This window comes from Canis aureus, chromosome 30 (assembly GCF_053574225.1).
Source record: "Canis aureus isolate CA01 chromosome 30, VMU_Caureus_v.1.0, whole genome shotgun sequence".
Lineage (NCBI taxonomy): Eukaryota > Metazoa > Chordata > Mammalia > Carnivora > Canidae > Canis > Canis aureus.
The window spans coordinates 9,653,212-9,672,152 of record NC_135640.1 but is presented as its reverse complement, the minus strand read 5'-3'; the positions used below and the strand labels follow the sequence as shown (position 1 = coordinate 9,672,152).

Sequence of the window (18,941 nt, the reverse complement as noted above, 5' to 3'; positions counted from 1 at the left end):
TAGGCTAAAAAACCAGAAATTTATTTAATAAGGTTCAGGAAAACAAATCCCTTTAAATAAGCACTGATGCAATTTGGAATATTGCAAATGCCTACAATTTTCAAGAGATTAAGTCAAATATTCTTAACCCAAGTCACATTAATTCTTCTAGCTTTTAACATTGCTTAACATTATAATATTATAAAGGAGTGATGTGAAAAAACACTTAAAATTCTATATAATCATGTAAGCCTTTTTCCCTTTTAAGCAATTGTTCTGGGAGCTGTTAGTATGCTAAATTTCTCAAGCTATTTTTGAAACTGTTCTTTGGCTTTTCTTTCTTTCTTTCTTTCTTTCTTTCTTTCTTTCTTTCTTTCTTTCTTTCTTTCTTTCTTTTCTTTCCTTCTGTCTTTTTTTTTTTTTACCACAACCTACCAGAATGTTCTTTTTGATACAACTAGCTCTGTATATTTAAAAGATAACTTTCATATTCTCAAATAGCTAAAAATTCTTAACAATGTCTACAACTCTCTTCCAAATCAAAAACAGTGTCTCTAGGCAGCCTGGGTGGCTTAGCGGTTTAGCGCCTGGGATCGAGTCCCATATTGGGCTCCCTGCATGGAGCCTGCTTCTCCCTCTGCCTGTGTCTCTGCCTCTCTTTCTCTGTGTCTCTCATGAATAAATAAATAAAATCTTAAAAAACAAAAATCAGTGTCTCTGAAGTGAGATTAATTTACTTGTGTGGGTCAGAAGTCCTCTCTACTGTTGTCAGCGATTTTATAGTGACATTACAATTGTAATAAAAGTGATTCCAGACATAAAAGGTAAATTATTATGTCATGGTGATCTTTTAATTTGTAAGAAAGTTCCATGCAAATTACTTTTAAAATAATCTCATTAAATATATATATGTAAATTGCATATAATCATAAATGATAGGAACACTTGAGAATAGCAGAACAATAAACCTGCAAATTATCTCAAAATTCTATCATATTATAACATTGAACCAGCGTATACAAATTCTTCTATTAAGAAAGAGAGGAAGAAATAAAGATCTATAAGTTATCACAGTTTTACTAATAATGTTGAAAAATGGAAATGATCTAAATGTCCAGAAATAGGAGATGGATAATTATGTTCTCATTTAAATGCTTATGAAACATATACATGCTGTAAGAAATTGTTATAATAATTGCAAAAATCAGGACATGAACTGAATGTACAGAACGAGTGCACCAATTATTTATGCTAGAATAAATAGATGCAATAACAGCTATTTCTGTGGCAGCAAGGAGAGGAGATTTGGTGAGCTTAATTTTTTTATTTATATATTTGGCATGATATATTACTAACAATGAGCGTGTATTCCTTGCATAGCTGGGGGGTGAGAACAGTAGCTGTGATTTACTTAATTTTTAAAAGGAAATAAACAAGAGGGTCAGAGTGTGGGTACTGCTTCCATGAGTTCAAACCTTATTCTGGTAAACAGTTTGTGTATAGTGCTGTGGATTATTTGAGAAACATAACTCCGTAGACAAATGCTTACTGTCAAAGCTCCTGGAAAAAATTGCAGGGCTTAAAATAAACTTTAACCCCTTTAGTGCATCTCTGTTCAGCTTCTCCAGTTCTTCCATCTGCCAGCCCAAGCCCATCTCATTGCTTTGGTTGCTTTACAAATACAACCCAATCTTTGCTGCCTCTCTCCTAGATAAAACTCACTTCATTTAGTACTACATTAAATTAATTTGCAGAAAAGTCAATATTTTTATATGGAGTAAATATTTTCTACTTAGTGGCAATGAATGATAGGCTTAAACATCTGGGATGTGTTTGCTTACTTAATGAAAAGCTTATTATTTCTGGCCCAAATACTCTTTTATTGAATCTATTGAATCTTTTATTTCTGTGTGTCCCTGAGATCTAATTTTCTTTGTGCTATTAAAACTCATTTCTAAGAACTGAGAACAGAGTCGAACCATCCTGACCACATAGGTCTTTTCACATAGATTGCTCCTCAATACATATACATTGTCTTATTCCAGAGTTTTCACTCATGTGTTCAAGAAATTCTTCTTCACAGCAGCAGCAAAGCAACTAATCTCTTCCTTCCCATCTCTCTATTAAAAGCTATTTACCTATTTATTTTTTAAAGTTATGTCTACTGAGGTATGACTTACCTACACTAAAATTCACCATTTGGGGACTTTTTTCTGGTCAGCAAATATCACAGGGACCAAATTTGCTTTTTGCCTACAAGAAAATCAGGACAGGTGGGGAGGACAGAATGGTATTTCGACTATTCATCAGGAAGTGCAGGACTCTATGAGAAAGGGGAAGCAAATAAAATTAGTGCTGATGATTAACCCAAAATAACTGAATGGAGAGAGCCATAGTCCAGGGCAGGGGAAACTGGAGGAGTCTGTCAGGATTTATGTGTTGAGGGAATGGAACAGAAAAATATAGGAAGGATACACAGATGAAGTTTTCAAGGCAGAGAACCAGAGAGAAGGGGAGATTGCTCCAGAAAAGAGTTCTGAAGATCTCAAGAGACGTCTTTAACTGTTCAGATAAATAATATCACCACAAGCAGGTAGGAACAGAACCCAATCCCAGGGAAATAACCACCCAAAAGAAACAGATGGAACAATCACCTGGCTCACACAGGACCAGGAATAGTTCCTGTGCTCACTATTCTCACGATTCACAGGGCACTGAATACTTAGAGGTACTGCCTATGCGGTAGAGCAAAGTAAACCTTAGAATAAGAACCTTAGAATAAAGCTCTTTCACTTCAGTCTAATAAAATATAAAAGAAAGCTTCAAAAATATCAAACCTAATTGCATTCCAAAATAAAGCTCAAGGAGATTTATAGGAATCCAAAAATTCTCATTTATTTTTATGTGTATATATGTGTGTGTGTGTGTGTGTGTGTACATATATATATAATGTATTTATACGACTACAGCAGTACTTGTTCCCCAACAAGACAAAAATTACAATGTCTGATAGTCAATAAAAAAATATTGGGTCAGACAAGAAGCAAGAGATTACACTCATAATGAAAAAAACCTCAGTGAAAAAAGACCCAGAAGGGCACAAAAAATAGAATAAATAGACAAACATTAACATAGTTAATGGGATTATATTTCAAATAAGAAGGTGAGAAAAGTTTGAGCTGATTAAATATAGAACAGAGCACATTATATACATTTATATTCTATATCAAATATATGTATATATCATAATATGTATAATATAGTACATACACATAAATCAGATTCAACTTAACAAAGATCGAAAATATATCTTATATGTAATATACAGTATCCTGTTTAGTGACTAAAAAACAAAATAAGGGCAGCCCGGGTGGCGCAGCGGTTTAGTGCTGCCTTCAGCCCAGGGCCTGATCCTGAAGACCCGGGATCAAGTCCTACGTCGGACTCCCTGCATGAAGCCTGCTTCTCCCTCTGCCTGTATCTCTGCCTCTCTCCCTCTCCCTCTCTCTCTCTCTCTCTCTCCTCTCTGTCTTTCATGAATAAATAAAAATAAATTCTTAAAGACACAGAAGTACAAACTGTTTTAAGTAAAATTCTGAAAAAAATACTGCAAAAATAGAATAGCAGTGTTTATGTATAACTTCAAACACCTGAATATAAGTAAATTTACTTATATTATGAAAATAGAAGAAAGAAATAATGGCAGAAAATTACCCAAATTTTATAAAAACTATAATTCCTCAGTGTCAAGTAGCTCAATGAACTCCAGGTATAAGAAACATAAGAAAAATAAAAATAAAAAGGCAACAGAGGCATGTCATAATCAAATTGCTTAAACCCAAAGATTAATACAAAATCATAAAATTAGTCCACAGGGAAAAATATAAATTGTATAAAGAAGAACAAAGATAAAGAATGATGGCAATGCTTTATCACCAAAAGCAATGCAAAAAGACTATGAGACAACATCATTAAAGAACTGAAAGAAAAAAGAATGATGTTAGAATTCTATTTATAGTGCAGACACCCTGAAAAAAATATAGATGGAATAAATGCTTTACAGACATATAAAAGTTGAAAGAATTGATCACTAGCTGACCTGCCATACCAAAATTGTGAAAGATAATCCTTTAAGGCAGAAAAAGGCCAATACACTCAGAAATCCGAATCTACACAAAGAATAATTAGCACCAGAAATGCCATGGGGCAACTGTAAAAAATATCTTGTAAAAGGATAATTGACCATGTAAATAAAAAATGTTAGTAAAGTGCTTTTGATTATTTAACATACATAGAAATAAAATATACAGCAATAGTTATACAAAGGTCAGAAAGTAAAAAATGGAAAACAATTTTGTAAGGATTTTAAACTATATGTGTAGTCACATGAACTTTTTTAAGGATGGTCTGTGGTACGTTAATAATGTATGCTTTGAAATCTAAAGCAAAGACTAAAAAATAAAACAAACAATAAAGAAGATGAAATGGAACAATGAGAAAAATAATCCAATTAATATTAAAAACGTAGGAAAAGTGGAAAAAGGAACAAAGAATACATGATTTTAATTTTAATTCAACTACAGCAATAATTATATATAGATGATCTAGCCACCCCAATTTAAAAGCTGAGATTCGGAATAAAAAAAAAGATAACTGTGTATTGTCAATAAGAAATGGATTCTAAGTATGAAGAACAAATACCTAACAAGAACAAAAAAGTAAAAGGGTGTAAAATAGTATAAAGCACTAACACTAATCAAAAGAAGCTAAGATGGCTATATTAACATCAGGCAAAGTAGATTTCAGATAAAGTAGTATATTACTAATAATTAAGGGTTTCAGTTCATAATCTTAAAGGGGTAAATAACATCAGGTGCACATAGCAATTCTAAAAAATATGTTACTTATTAACAGATTTTCAAAATAGACTCAAGAAGAAATAGACATATCCACAATTATAGCTAGGAAGTTGTCTATTCCTTTGAATAATAGATAGAAAAAGTAAAGAGAAAATCTATCTGGGTTTAGAGGACTTATCAATTGACTTAAACCTAAATGAAATTTATAGAATACTTAATTTAAAAACAAAAGAATATATTTTCTTTTCAACTACACCGAAGAACATTTATAAAGATAGACGATATTCTGGGATGTAAAAGGACAAAATAAATTTAATATTACTCATTTCACAAAATGTGCTCTCATTGGGTTACAATGAAATTAAATAGGAATTCCATAATATAATTGCATCTGGAAAATTTCCAAATATTTGGAAACCAAATAGCACACTTCTAAATGACAAAGATGAAATTAAAATGAAAATTACAAAGTATTTGTACTAAATGGGAACCATAATTCATCATATCAAACTATGTGGAAAGTTATTAAAGCAGTACTTTAAGAGAACTATATTATAAAAGAAGAAAAGCCTCAGATCAACGATTTCAGGGATTGATAGACATGATGTGATTTATTATTAGAAACATATATTTGGTCTTCCTCCCAAGTCCTGGCACAGAGCTCCTAAAACTCTCAGAATTCCTTAAGTGATAAAAGCCATAAAGGTGTCTTGATATTCTTAACAATTGCCTTTCAATCTTAGTTTATGTTAATGAGGTGACTTTTGGAACCTATCTTAGCAGGAGCACTAGTGTCCAGGACACCAACCATGTAATTGAAGATTTGGAATTTTCTCAATGCCCTCTAGGGAAGGAAGAGGGGCTGGAGGTTGAAACAATTACCAATGGCCAATGATTTAATCAATCATGCCTACAGAATGAGGCCTCTGTAAAAACACAAAAGGACTTGGTTGAGAGAGCTTCTGGGTTGGTGAACATGTGGAAATTTGGGGAGAATATCATGCTGAGAGAAGGCCTGGAAGCTTCAAGCCCCTTCCCTATATATTGCCCTATGCATATCTTCCATCTGGCTATTATTCCTGAGTTATTTTATTTTATAATAAACCAACAAGCTATTAAATAAACTGTTTCTTTGAACACCATGAGACACTCTAGCAAATTAACTGGAACCATGAAGGGGGTCATTGGATCTTCCAGTTTATAGTCAGTGGTCAGAAGCACAGGTAACAACCTGAACTTGCTATGGGGTCTCAAGTATTGGAGGGAATAGAGGAGAAAACAGTCTTGTGGGGCTAACCCCTAGCCTGTGGGATCTGATGCTCTCAGTAGATAGTGCTGGAATTTAGTTGAATTATAGGGCATCCAGCTTGTGTTGGAGAATAGCTTGATGTGGGGAAAGAATCCACACAATTAGAATTGATCCCAGAATATATTTTTTGTCCTTTCTATATTTTATAAATGTCACTCCATTGTCTCTAATTTCATGAGCTATCTGCTAGAATTCTCATCATTATTTCTTTGCAAGGAATATCTTATTTTCTTACCTGCCTTCATAATTTTCTATTTATTTTTGCTTTTCATTTGAGCATGATGTATTTGGATGTGTGCTGTTTGTTTTGGTACTTCTGCAAAATATAATTCTCTGATGCCTTTCATTAATTTAGGACATTCTCAGACATAATCTCTTCGAGTATTACTTTTTGTACTGTTCTTTCTCAGTTTTCACCTTGAAGGATTCCATTCCAAAAACATCATTTGATGTTTTTCATCTTTTTTTTTTTTTTTCGCTTGGGTGATTTCTATTGAACTACCTTAAGGTTCACTACTTTTCTCCTCACTTGTATTGATACTACTAATGAACACTTTAAAGGAATTCTTCATTTCTTTACTGTTTATTTTGTTTCTAGCAACTCTTCGACTCAGTTACCATCTCTCTGCTGAAATGGCTAATCTGATCATGCATGTTACCATAATTTCCACTGGAATTTTAGCCGATGAATCAGTTATGGTAATGATTATATGATGAAAGTGATGACAATGGTATTTAAATTCTCTCTTAATTCTAATATCTGGGTTATTTCAATCTGTTTCTATTTATTCCTTTATATATTGACAGTGGGTTGTATTTTATTGCTTTTCTTTGTGTTTCATTGCCTTGATTTTTTTTTTTTTTTCATCAAATGTCCCAAAGCATGCATAGAATGGCAGGGACTAAGGTAAAGAATATTTCTATCTAGACATGGACATATGTCTTTTGCTAAGCTTATTGAAGGAGGTTATGTCAATCTACTCAGGATTTAAGCTGAGTTTGAATTTTTGTGTTGCTCTACTTATTAATGCCCAAGAGCTTCAAATTCCTTTAGCTTTGTTTGACCTAGGATGAATGCTATTTTGACTGTGAGTTTTAATCAATGTTTCCATTCTACCCTCAACTTTAGCCTTTCTTGAGCACCTGTGCCAATAAGGGTCCCTTTCTCCATGTACTTGCCCCTATCCCAGTGGTACATTTTTGTTGGTGCTTATTTCATGCTTACTAGCTTGATGGTCAAGCAGGGTGGTCATCTGATGTCATAGTTTGTCCCAGTTAGGCAAGACATGTTTGGGTGCATTTCAAGGTGGGATTTTCTAAATAATCCTGTTCCTTCTCCTTACAGGCATCAAAATCTGCGTTGTGGGACACCTGGGTGACTCAGCAGTTTAGCACTTGACTTCAGCCCAGGGCCTGATCCTGGAGTCCCAGGATTGAGTCTCACTTCGGGTACCCTGAATGGAGCCTGCTTCTCCCTCTGCCTGTGTCTCTGCCTCTTTGTGTGTATGTCTTTCATGAATAAATAAACTCTAATGTTGTTTGACATTATTCTTTAAAAAAAAAAATCTGCCTTGTAAATTTTGGGGACTTGTGCAAGGGAATTCCATCTCCTCTGCCAGCTATGCAAGATTACTAATAGTATTTGTATAGAGTAACCCTTGAAAATGTGGGTTTGTACTGTGCAAGTCTATTTACATGTGGATTTTTTATAGTATGGTACCATAAATGTATTTTTTCTTCTTTATGATTTTCTTTAAAAAATATTTTATTTATTTTAGAGAGTTGGGGAAGGGCAGAGGGAGAGAGAGAGAAGCAGACTCCCCACTGAGTGGGGAGCCAAATGTGGGACTCAACTTCATGACCCTGAGATCATGACTTGAGCTGAAGTCAAGAGTCAGATGCTTAACTGACTGAGCCACCCAGGTACCCCTTCTTCACTATTTTCTTAATCAGTAAGGCTTCTTGTCAATAGTAGGCTATAAGCAGTTAAGTTTTGAGGGAGTCAAAAGTTATATATTTATTTTTGACGGTGCAGGGGATCCATACCCTAAACCCCTGTGTTGTTCAAGAGTCAACTGTATATAGTAAATAGAAAAAGACCATCCGGAGATGTCTTCTAGGGACCAAATTGTCTGCCCAAATATTTTGGATATGCTGAAGCCCTAACCCCCAATGTGCCAGTATCTGGAGATGGGATATTAAGGATGCAATCTGGTAATACTGTGACCTTGTAAGAACAGGAAGAGAGAGAGAGGTTTCTCTCTTTTACTCCAGTTGAGGGCACAGCAAAAAGATGGTCTTCTACTAGCCAAAAAGGGAGTCTCAACAGAACTTGACCAGGCTGGTCCCAGACTTCAAGGCTCTGAAACTGTGAGAAAATAGATTTTTGTTGTTTAAGTGACCTAGTCTATGTATTTTTTATGGCAGCCCTAGCTGATAAGATGATGTCCATGTCTTAGTCCCTAGAACTGTGACTATGTTACCTTAAATGTTAAGAAGGACTATACAAATGCAATGGAGAGATTATCCTGGATTATCTAGGTGGATCTAACTTGCTTTCATGAGTCTTTAAAGTGAAGAGCTTTTCCTGGCTATGGTCAGAGATATGAAAACTGATGGAGGGTCAGAGAGATTTGACATGTTTTCTCTGAAGATGGAGGAAAGGGAAAAGAGCCAAGGGATACGGTTGGCTTCTAAAAGCTGTAAAGACAAGGAAATAAATTATCCTATATCCTCCAAAATATACACATCCCTTGTTCAGTGAGATATATATAGGAATTCTGACCTACACATATGTAATCAGATTGATTTGTATTGCTTAAAATGCAAAGTTTGTGTTAATTTCTTACAGAAGCAAAAAGAAACAGACCCAATATAGAATTCTTAAGCCATAATTGTTTCCTGTCCCTACTACTGTCCCAAATGTAGATGGTTATTTTATTTGTTTTGGTTTTGGTTTGTTTTGTTTGTTTTTAGAGAGAGAGGGTAGAAGAAGAGGGAGAGAATCTTAAGCTGGCTCCATACTTTGTGTGGATCCCTATATGGGGCTGAATCTCACAACCCTGAGATCATTACCATAAGACCATGAACTGAGCTGAAATCAAGAGTTGGTTGCTTCTCAGATTGGGCCACGCAGGCACCACTTAAATGCAGACCTTTTTTATTTGTTTTCTTTTTATTCTTCTCCCAGTGATAAGTCTTCAATTGTGCTCCCAGGGTGAAAAAAGTGGACCCCCCCCATCTTTGAGGTTTCTGCTTTTTACAAGAGAAGGGTCTGTGTCCTTTTTTAAGCCTTTCCTGTATCTCAATAATTGGTCCCCTCCCTCAAGCCAGAACCACAAAGTAGACTCTCCAATTTTCCTCCCTTCCTCAGTGTTTTTCATGAGTCCCTGATAGAGGAGAAAAACGTGCATGCCAACACAAACTCTACCTTGGCTTAAGCTCTTCATGCTTTCATGCTTAGCACATACTTGATATTTAACTGTATGTTAAATTTTTAACTGAATTATTCGTATTCTATGTGGCAACCAGAGGCTCTGCCTCCCATACTTTTCTACAGATGGCTCAACATTTATGTTCTGTTTTTCCTATGAAGAGCTAGCCTTCCTTGAGTTAATACTACTTAATTAAAAAATGTTATGATTTTATATCTTATCTGGCTTTTCCTTATAATAAGGGTGGGGGCAATGCTCTTGTTAGCTTTCTATATCTCAAGTAGAAGCAAATTCCAATTCCACTTTTAATGCAGGTCTTTTGCCTCTTTTGTTCATGAACGTGAAATGATATAACTAAATATATGCCCTAAAACTTAGCATGTCTAATAAAATATTTATATTACATATTCCAGCATGAACACATTATGCTTTTAAAAGCTATTTAGGGGATCCCTGGGTGGCGCAGCGGTTTGGCGCCTGCCTTTGGCCCAGGGCGCGATCCTGGAGACCCGGGATCGAATCCCACATTGGGCTCCCGGTGCATGGAGCCTGCTTCTCCCTCTGCCTGTGTCTCTGCCTCTCTCTCTCTGTGACTATCATAAATAAATAAAAAAAAAAATTAAAAAAATATAAAAAAAATAAAATAAAATAAAACCTATTTAGTAATAAAAATTAACCACCTATGTTACTTTTTATCTGGATTCTTTCATTTTCTATGTCTATCTTGAAATATGATCAATATTAAAACTAATGTTCTAATAAGAATATATTACTAAAATAAGGCAAATCAAATGCTATTATATAAACTATGTTATATAAAAACTTACTTATAAATATGTATAAAACATTAAAATGAATGTGGAAAAAAATAATTGCTAGTAGAGATACTCATATTCTGGAGATCCATAAAGATGTCTTCTAGATATCTTTTCTAGAGGAATTATGCACATATACATAAGAGAATAATAGCACTTCTTTTTTTTTATTTTTTTTTTTATTTACTTATGATAGTCACACAGACTGAGAGAGAGAGAGGCAGAGACACAGGCAGAGGGAGAAGCAGGCTCCATGCTCTGGGAGCCCGATGTGGGATTCGATCCTGGGTCTCCAGGATCACGCCCTGGGCCAAAGGCAGGCGCCAAACCGCTGCACCACTCAGGGATCCCCTAACACTTCTTTTTAAAAAAGATTTTATTTACTTATTCATGAGAGACACAGAGAGAAAGGCAGAGACACAGGCAGAGGGAGAAGCAGGCTCCATGCAGGAAGCTCGATGTGGGACTGGATCCAGGGTCTCCGGGATCACCCCTGAGCCAAAAGCAGCGGCTCAACCGCTGAGCCTCCCAGGCATCCCAATAACCCTTCTTTCAATAGTTTTGTAATGAAGAAAACTTGGGAAAAAATCTTAAGCAACATAGAAAAGGTTAGGAAAAATGGGGCTTATACATAGAGCAATATTGCTGTTAGAATGTATTATATTTATATGAATAATACAGATAAATGTCAAAATCATAACATGAGTGAAAAGAAACTTTCAGAAAGATAGGTACAGTATGATAAAAATTATGAAATATGTGTATAAAACAGAGTGGTATAAATTATTTTGAGGTTTGTGCATGTGCATATGGGTGTAATACACTTTACAGAGCAGAGACTTCACAAACCAAATTCATAATAGAGCTAAAGTACGGTGGTGAAAGGATAAAGGAAATGGGATAGTTCGTAATTTGATTTCATCCTTATCTCTAATGTTTTATTTTTGACTACTAAAATTATGTAAAGTGACAATGACAAAATTGTATTAATCTTTAGTCAAATTACACTATTTATTTTACTCTCTGTCTGAATTTTTATTTTGTTTCCTAGTTATAAAAAAATACTACATTGGATATAATTTGTAATCAGCTTTGACAATTTCTTTCTTTAATCTGTACTTAAGCTCTACCAGGATTCTTCTAGGCAATACTATATGTTATTTTTAAGTGTATGTCCTTGCATTTATCCCTGCTGGATGTTATTATTTCTTTTGGACAGTTGACTAAATCTTAAAAGGCAATGTAGATTTCCTTATTACACTTAGCAATAGTATCTATCTAACACCTTACTATTGCCTGTGAATTGAGTGAGCATATTGGCAATTCCTTTGTTCAAATCATCCAGATATTTTTATTGAATGAACATAAATAAAGAATGTTTACTTTTGGGGACTACACAATATCCCACCTTGGGATGATGCTTAACTACTGGTAACTATCGAAATTCAGCCCTAAGGCCCATTAATTAGTCTAACCACTAGAGTCAGTATATGCAGATCTAGTAGGAAGAAAAGATGGAGGCCAAAGATATTTTCCAGAGTTTGATCATCAGTAATTAACATCTTTATTGTAATAAGGCACAGGTTTACATATTGATCTCTGATTAGCAATACAGAAATTCTCATAGCCTTTCAAGAAAGAGACTAAAACACTGTGGAAATCTAAAAGATTCTAAAATGTGATCCTCATATTTTAAGTGCAAGATTGAATGTGATAGGTATATGGTTCTCTGTTTATGAAGGAAGCTTAGGAGTACATGTCAGAACATCTAAGAGGCAAAGAATGCATCATAATTCATCATCAAATGTCCTATTTTTAGTGAGCAGATTTAGAAGCTAGGACAAAAACCGGTTAATAAAATAAGCACAACTGGAAATAAAAGTTAATATGAAAGTTACTGAAAACACAAGCAAACTTGTAGAATTCAGTTAAACTTATTACTTTGCTCTTCTCTATGTTATATGACAGTTATAAAGGAAAATGAATGATAACAAAGATCACAATTTATTGAGTAGGTGGTATGTTCGGTAAAACCTTCAATTTATTGAGTACATGGTAGGTTCGGTAGAACCTTCTTTTACGTATATTTTTTTATTGAATGACAAAAATCATAATTACAGTAAATAAACTGGTTTTTTTTTTTTTAATTTAGAAATGTAAGCTATACTTGTACTCCCTTTAACTGATTCCATCAGTATTGTCTGGATGTAACTTTGCATTCTAGATTTAGTTTGACTCTATATACATTTTTAAGAGTTCATTTTGTATGATATGAATTTCCTAAGACCATATTATTTTTGCTACAGTCTTTAATGCACATGAAGACATTACACATTTATATTACTGTAATCTTTACGTGCATCTATATACACATACTTAGATAATATAAAGGATTCATAGATCATGTTTCATTTTAATTGCTCTTATAGAGATGAATTTAGTTGGGGCACCTGGGTGGCTCAGTTGGTTAAGCGTCTGCCTTTGGCTTAGGTCATGACCCTGGAGTCCTAGGATCAATCCCTGTGTTGGGCTCCCTGCTCAGCAGGGAGTCTGCTTCTCCCTCTCTCTACCCCTCTGCCCTGCTTGTGCACTTGGACTCTCTCTCTCTTTCTCTCTCAAATAAGTAAATAAAATCTTCTTTAAAAAGGAAAGAAATACATTTAGTTATTTCTAGCAGCTTTTATAAATTTATTTTAATTATTGCAGCATTAATGTTTGGACATTCTTTTTAATTTATTTGTAATTTAATATTATTTTCAATTGGTTTTTCAATTGGTTTTTAGTTGATATAATTTGTAACTAAAACATGTGCTACCTTTAAGTGTTTTTAAAATGTTCCTCATGATGTAAGAATTATCTGTTCATTAATCAATGCATAAAACCTTTTGATGTATTTTATATATTTTATTTTAAAGCTCCAATTATTTGATAGAGTTGTAGGGGAGGAAAACTTTCCCCTTCTTCTCTTCTAGTTTCTTTGGCTGACCTAATAATTAAGTTGATATAAAACAGATTTACAGGAGAAAAAAACAATTTAATTTCATATATACATAAACCCATAGAAATATGAGACTCAAAGAAATGATCATAGCAGGCATCTTTCATGTCTTTAGACAAAGAAACAATAAATTTGTGAAGAATTGATAAGACAATAAGAATTGATAAGGGTTTGGGGTTAGGGAAGTAAATAAGTAAAGAAGTAACAAGGTTTGTAACAGCCTTCTTGGCTCTAAAATTTCCTATCTCTAATGAAAAAGGTACTTTCTATCGTTGTGGCACAAGGAGGGTACTTTCACATGGGAGGTTCATTTCCTGCTTTCAGAGAAACAAAGAAGGATCAAAGTGTCCTTGCCCTGGTTGTTTCTTAAGTAACATTAACTCAAAATAATCAAAATGGCAGGACACCTGAGTGGCTCAGTCGTTGAGCATCTACCTTCCACTCAGGGCATGATCCTGGGATCCTGGGATCGAGTCCTGCATTGGGTTCCCTGCATGGAGCCTGCTACTCCCTCTACCTGTGTCTCTTCCTCTCTTTGTGTATCTCATGAATAAATAAATAAAATCTTAAAATAATAATAACAAAAATGGCATATTTTGAGGTGGCATATTCTATTCCTCTTGAGAATACTCATTGCAGATATAAGCATCTCTTAAGTTGTTTTAAAAAATTACTCTAGGAGACATTTGTTTTTCACAGAATATCAACACAATTTTGCTGTTGTCTAGCTATTAAGTTAGGCATATTATATATATAGTTTTCCAGGAGAATTTAACTGGGACTCTTCAGGATTAATGATTTATTCTAGACTGGATTTTCAGCTGACCAATACATAAACAAAGTCATTAAAGAAAAATAAAAATGGCCACAGCATTTTCCTTTCTCTAATCCTTTGGGATGCCTTGTCCTGCATGATTTCCTCAAGATAATGGCAAATGGTTCATCAATGACATCTGACATTTCCTTAATTACCCTCAGGGCACATGACAGGAGAATGTTCTGATTTGAATTCTTCCAATTTTTCTAGGAGATACTTTCTCATTTCAGCCTGATTCTCATTCCATGCTCCAGGTAACAGGTTTCTTCTAACATTAAAAGCTTTATTGCTGGCTATCATTGGGTTTCTTCTTACCTGTCAAAGTAAGGTAATTTCCTCTGATTCTCCTTTTTTATTTTTTTTCTAATATATTCACATACTTTTTTGAAAGGATAGGTAATATTTTATGGACTCTGTGAGGAGTATTTCCTCTCTATTTCTGGCCTTCCAACATTAAACCTAAGTAAGTCCACTAATTAGACATTTCAACTCTTTTACCTAACTTTGAATTCTGTTTTATACAGATTTTTAAAATTTCAGTGATCAATTATTGAGTTTCTAGGCATATTTTCACATTCAATTTAGTGACACAATGGGATTTTCATCAAAATGAATTCCCAGTAAGTGAAATTTTAAAGTACTTTTATTGTATTCAAGCCAGAATTTTGCCTGGGCAAAAGTTAGTGGCAGGGTTTCATCAGAAACATTCCCTTTATGGGGGCAAAATTATTGGATTTTGGATTTAGAAACCAGAAGATACAGGTTAAATTGTATCTTTGTGACTCTGGAACAAATTCAATCCCTCTATGTGTATATAAAACATGGCAAATAATCTCTGCCCTACCTACCTCACAAAGAACACTGCATATGAATGCATTTTATAGACCATGAACCTAGGGACAAATGCAGTATACTGTTGTTAAAAACATATCCTATAAAGAGCAAATAAGAAAAAGACTCTGAGGAACTGAGAAAAACTGTTGAGGCCATGTCTTCCAAACTTAAGCATTCCCATAGCATTTACAGTTATTCTCCAGAAACTCTTTTGTATACTTGATTTAGTCAGATGTTACAGGGGAAGGAAATCTGCTTTTGTAGCTTTATGCTGTAAAAATGGATAATCCCTATGTCATTCCCTAAGGGAGTAGGAGGCTATCAAAAGCTCTTCCCACACAACTCACTCCAGCTGAGTTGATACACATACCTTTTCAGTTCAGTGTCAAGCTCCCATTGAACTCTGTGTCAGCTGAACAGCTCTTCAAATTTCCTTATAAGCTTCATCACTAGTTTGCTCACTGATGCTGAGATGTTGCCACTTGGTATATTCCCACTTCTTATACTGAGGGCTAAAATTCCCTGTTATCAGAGGACTGGAGAACATGAAATGTTCAAGTCTTACTGGGAGGCTGTCTTTCTTTAATATTTCACATTAGTCATTCCATTTTATTAAGCCAGATATTGCAAAACACAAAGAGGGAAAAAGGTGACAGAGGAAAAGGGATGATATGCTTTATACTTGATACATTTGAATTTCTAAGATGTTAATATTAATGATTAAAGTGCCTAAAATGATGTCCTAAGTAAAACTAACCATGGTTTATTTATTTTTGTTCCAATGGACACAATGGCCTTTCTTTTTCCAATTACTTAGAATTTGAGTACTTAGTTACTGGCCAAGTTACTGGGCTTTGGACAGTTCTCTCAACTTCTTTTAGACACCATCTTCTAAGTTGTCAAATGGGACTAGTAATATTTATGTGTCCCAGAATCTGTGAACAGTAATTGAAATAATATATAGGGAAGCATATCTTTAAAGAAATAGAGTATATTATAATTGGTATATATTTCACTTTCAGCAGGATCTGTAGAACATATACAACAAACCTATACCCAAAAAAATTAAGACATAGGACTATTATGCCAAGGAGCATAAGTTATAATTGTGGATCCAAGATCAAAGAATATAATAGTAGATACAGTATACAAGAACAGAACAGAATACATAGTATACAAGAGCAGAATGTACTGAAATATATTTGCTAAATATTATGGTTCAATTATTACAGCTAGGTATTCAGGGAGGTTAAGATCAATAAAAAATAAAGTGGGAAGGACCTCACAGAGATTTTCTGGGAGGCTTGGAGATATATAGGATTCAGATAGGCAGAATATTGGATGGAGAAACTCACAGGTAAAAGGAGAAGCATTCATGATTGCAAAAATCAAAATGACTGAGAAAAAAAATGAGGACTTTGCTTTCTAGAACAAGCATCATATTCAGCTGATATGAATAAAAAAATAAATGTTTGAGGGCAGCCCAGGTGGCTCAGTGGTTTAGCGCCTGCCTTGGGCCCAGGGTTTGATCCTGGAGACATGAGATAGAGTCTCACGTTGGGCTCCCTGCTTGGAGCCTGCTTCTCCTCTGCCTTTGTCTCTGCCTATCTCTCTCTCTCTCTTTTTTTCTCTCTCTCTCTGTGTCTCTCATGAATAAATAAATAAATAACTAGAAATCTTTAAAAAAAGTAATTTCTTTGGATAGGTAAGATGAAGTCAGTTTAGAAAAGATTTTAAAAGTAAACATGTAGTGCATTGAGTGGGATGGAAAATATGATTTTTTTTTAAAGATTTTATTTATTTATTCATGAGAGACACAGAGTAGAGAGGCAGAGACACAGGCAGAGGGAGAAGCAGGCTCCCTGCAGGAAGCCGGATGTGGGACTCAATCCTGGGCTCCAGGATCACGCCCTGAACAGAAGGCAGCAGCTCAACTGCTAAGCCACCCAGGCGTCCCTGGAAAATACAAATTAAAGCACAGCTTTTTAGCAATAAAATTATGTTAAATTTCTTTTAAATTGTACTTTTTTTTAAGAAGTAGTCTAGCAATGAGAAGAGAAATTAGAATTGAGAAAACAAGCTCTTTGTGGCACCTATTTATGTTAAAGGTGATGATGTTATATATTCAAATATGGTGGGAATAGAGAAAATGATAAAACTCACAGAAAACAATAATATAGTCAAGACTAAGTATCATCTTTAAGACTGACAGAAACAGTAGCAAATCATACTGTAACTCTCCTGAGAATTTCTTTCACCCTGCCATTTTAATATGAGTAAACTTAGGTAAAATTAACAGTTAATGGCCATAAAAAAATAACTCACTAAAAATGAAACCTGATATGCATGTATTAAAGAGAAATAGTTTCTTTGTTCTGGCAATGATGGCAGACTTTCTGGACTGATTTTTAAAAAATATTCAGATATCATATACCTGATTTTTTAGTTTCAGTTTATAAAATCCTCATTGTTCTACTCCTTCAATGACTGAATAGGATTCAACAACATGGAGCCCTCAAGAGTCTGGGGTCTGGGCTGATTTTGTAAAATTGCTCTCTATTAGATAGACTTCTGAAAGCAGTTGTCAAATCACACAAGGCTGCATTGGCTACAAGCTATTGAAAGCAAAAAGACAAACATAAAATAAATGGTTGACCTAGCTCAGCTTTGCAGTGAAGGAAAGCTACGCATGTCAGTCAGATCACTGTACAATTCTTCCTGGAACAGATAAAACTTACAGGAGGAGAAAGGAGGGGGAAAAAAATGAAAACTGAAACCTAGAAAAGATGTAAAGACCAAGTGAAAAAATAAAACCCCATAGAAAACAAAAGGCAGGCACAGCACAGTAGAAAGGCCAAATTCATTTTTATTTAGTAGAAAATTCAAACATTCATTTCCCCTTCCTTTTAAGTTGATCACCTTAGGGCCATAATGGTTCACGGAAACAACCCAAAGCACAGGAGAGAAACAAGAGCATCCGATGGGGAAAAGAATCAATGAAGACAAGCTGGTTTAACTTTGAAGAATTATTAACCACCAGAAAAGTCAAAATGGTTAAGAAACAAGGAGATGTAAGTCAAAGAGGAGAGTGTGAAAGATTTATTTTTAAATCCAGTTGACATGCCAGTTTACCCAGTCAAGAACTAAGGTAATAGCTTAAAACATCTTGGGAACTTTTCTATGAAGTATGGTAAAACAAGAATAGAAAGGGCTTGCCAGCTCTGTAGGCATGCACAGATTCATTGAATTCCTAATTACCCAAAGGCATCTTTTTTTTTATTTTTTTAATCAGATGATCTTTGTTCACTGCTGCTAAAAAATTTAGTATCACTTTAAAAGTCACACAGAATATATTACGAGTAAGATTGGAAAATGCAATCTTTTCTGATGATGGGTCTCTGAGTTTGCCTTCTCTGACATCCTTAATGTAACTGGACAACTGGCACTTCTTGGAAATAAAGCCCATGGCCATCTTCGAAAAGAGAGTTTTAAAAATAATCTAATCACACTATAAGCCCATCAAATTATGACTTTATATTAATTTATCTTACAGATGGCAGAAGCAGCTTATATACATATTTGACTCTATGAAATAAAACAATGTTTTAAGGGTAAACAGAAAATATGTGTTCCCAAGTTTCCTATTATTTTTCAGAAATATTAAATACTAGACTAATAAAAATGTATTCCATTACAATTTTTAAAGCATATTTCATACAATTAAACTTAATGCTTTGTGAAACTTAAGTAGACAAAAAAGATGGGTAGCTAGACTCCTCCCCACCACAAACACAAGCACAAACACAAAACATTGTAGCCGCTCTACATCCCCAAGGTATTTTCTCCAACTTTTGGGTTTCCCTTGGGATCTCTCTCTTCCTCTACAATAATGAGAG

At 34.5% G+C, this 18,941-nt stretch overlaps 1 long non-coding RNA gene across 8 annotated transcripts in view; it reads left to right on the top strand.

Moving 5' to 3' along the window:
- LOC144301721 (uncharacterized) overlaps positions 1-18,941 on the top strand; it is a 185,367-nt gene that overhangs the window by 79,555 nt on the left and 86,871 nt on the right. The window contains exon 4 of one of the 8 annotated variants that reach the window (XR_013368468.1): positions 7,493-7,665. The exons of 6 other annotated variants lie outside the window; for them this stretch is intronic. This is a non-coding gene — a long non-coding RNA (uncharacterized LOC144301721). Of the gene's footprint in view, positions 1-7,492; positions 7,666-18,941 lie in introns of those variants that run through there. One more of the 8 variants, XR_013368467.1, reaches the window with a different exon arrangement.